Raw genomic sequence first — 2,807 nt, forward strand, 5'->3', positions numbered from 1 at the left:
TGTGTTTGGAGGGTTGGTTAAGAATGAATTCAGAAAAACTACAACTGAGGGGTGCCTGCCTAAGGTGTGGACTTGATCCTGCTGGTGACAGAGAAGCCCTGGCATTTTAGCCTAGGCAAGTGACAAGATTCCAGTGGCTGGTATCCTCGCTCTAGGAATGGTTTGTTTTGGAGAGGGTGCTCTTAGTAAACCAAGGCATCCCGCAGGCGTCTTTGTTCATTCTTTCAGGGCAGTCTTTTCTCTGAATTGGGTTTGGGGTTGCATAGATCACTCTGGGCTCCTTTGGTAGGTGGGGAGTGGGTCAGAGGCAGAGATGGCTTGTTGATGTTCTGTCCTCAGACCTGGACTCCTCTCCTGCCCCTCTGCAGGCCCCTGAGAAACTTTTTCAAGGTGCCAGTCTGGTATTCATAGTCCATCTGTCACGATCCCAGTCGCAGGCCTGCCTCTCATTAGAGCAGTGGGCAGCCCCTCTCCAGGGCTGCCTCCACCTCCCTCTCACCCAGCCTCTACACATACACAATTGGGCCAGAGTCCCGCTGATTGTTTCCTATGGAAATCAGTCATGTGGAGCCCTGGGGGGAACAGCTCTGCTCCCATATTCATTTTCTTCTAGTGAAGACAGGGATTGGGCAGGACAGTTTCTAGCTGTTCACTTATGCCTGAGAGAATGGGACAAGAAAACAGAGAGACCAGGAGGGATTGAGAGAGGTTTAGGGTGATAAAGCATGAGGGAGCAGCAACACCACTGCTTTCGTAGGTCACAGACAATTCTGTTTGGGGACACCACCGGATTCCTAGTGTCCTGAGAACTGACAGAAGCAGCTTCATATCCAACTATGCTAAATATTGGTATGTTAATTATATGAGGATATTAGGATGTGGAATAAAGAAACACCTCATTTAAAAAAAAAAGATTTCTGTATCTATTTGAGAGAGAGCACACAAGCAGGAGATGGGGTGTGAGGGAGTTGGAGAAGCAGAGGGAGAGGCAGAGAATCCTGGTGTAGACTCCCAGCTGAGCCTGGAGGCTGACTTGGGGCTCAATCCCAGGACACTGAGATCATGACCTGAGCTGAAACCAAGAGTGGGCTGCTTAACTGACTGAGCCACCCATGTGCCCATTTGTTTTACTATTACACCAAGAATCTCACAAGCAAACCAAAAATCATATACATGTGTAGGCCATTTGTTAATCTTTGTTCTGCTGGATGGAGCTGGATGAAATTTTGTTTTTTCTTTTAAATTGGTTACTCATTGTTGTTCAAAGAACCAGAATGTTTGTGTTGTGCAGGGAAAACATCTGCAGTTTGATCATTGTTTTTAGGCTTCATCTATTTGCTTCCAATATTCCCTTATTACTTTCAAACTAAACTAAAATGAATTTGTAATTGGCCGTCTGTATCTGTCTATATCTTCCAGACATCTTGTTACATTTTCAAAATTTTTCTAGATGTACCTTGTCCTTAGCCTTCATTTTTCACTTCCTCATCCCACATTTTTACAAAGAAAGCAAATACAAATTACTGTGTGACTACTTTTTTTTTTAAGAGCCAAAATTGATGTATTTATTAGGGGAAAATTTGATAATATGAATCAGGGACATTCCTGCTAATCTGAGACATTTGTATAAATTTGAGGGAGAGATAGGCCCAGGACCCAGGTGTTCTCCCCAAAGGGCAATATGGGTGACAAGGGGGGTTGAGAGTTGGATCAGAGGATGAGTGAATGGTCAGACCCAGACAGCTGAGGTTTTGATTTGATTTGAGGATTTGATTTGATTTGAGGAACTTTGACTCTTAGACAAAGAATTACCCTGTCCCTCCTTGAGTTTGCCTTCTGTTTATTTTTTGACATCTTATTAGAACATTTACTTTTTGAGAAATTATAAGGGATTCCCCATCTATATAGTATGAATTTCAGTACCTTTGAACCTTTCAATCTTGGCTTTTTAGTATATGTAACATTAAAGAGGTCTGATTCAATGATCTATAACATGTATTGATTGATTGGTAGTGTTACAGATTCTAAAGTCCTTTCTAACTCCTTCATTAAGCACATCATTTATAATTTTTGGAAAACAGGGACTAGCCTTTAGAGGTGCCTCACTCACTTAATTTAGCCCATAAATATTTATTGGAGTTATAAGTAAATATCTAGAATCTTCTTTGCTTTGTGAAGTTTGCCTCGACTCCTCCCAACCCCCCCAACCTGATGTCCTTCCCCAGTTAGCATAAATCCTGCTGTGGCTGCAGCTTCCCATCCCTGGGCCTGGGCCCCAGCGTGCTGGGACTCAGCTTTCCAGAGAGGTTTGCAGCCTGTGGGCTGTGACAGATGGCTCCCCAGCAGCAACAGTTTGAGGAAGGAGTCACTGAGGGGGATCTGAGAAGGGTGTGTGTGTGGCAGGCCTTCTTAAGGGTAGAAGAACAGACCCAAGGGGCGTATAAATACCAGGGGTTGTTTATAGACAGGCATTTGCAAATTGGAGTAAGAAAACAAGTACAAGCTAACAAGCTTCTTCCTTGGGCCAAGACTTGTCCTCTGCTCTTCCTGCCATCCCTGCAAATCTCTGCACAGGTTACTCTGCCCCTGCTGGATCTTTCTGGTTAGCCTCCCATTGTAATTTTTCTTACGAACAGAGTTCTTTTCTGATTTAACAGGTGCTGGGAAAGGGTCAATGCCTCCCTCATCCCCTGAGGCTAAGAACCTAACCTAACACCTGAGCTTTGGAGCAAGGATTCCAGGGAGCTCAACTTCCATGGCTGGAAGAAGGCTAAAGGGCCACTGAGATCTGAACTCAGGGAGTCCAA

This window comes from Meles meles, chromosome 7, assembly GCF_922984935.1.
Source record: "Meles meles chromosome 7, mMelMel3.1 paternal haplotype, whole genome shotgun sequence".
NCBI classification, from domain to species: domain Eukaryota; kingdom Metazoa; phylum Chordata; class Mammalia; order Carnivora; family Mustelidae; genus Meles; species Meles meles.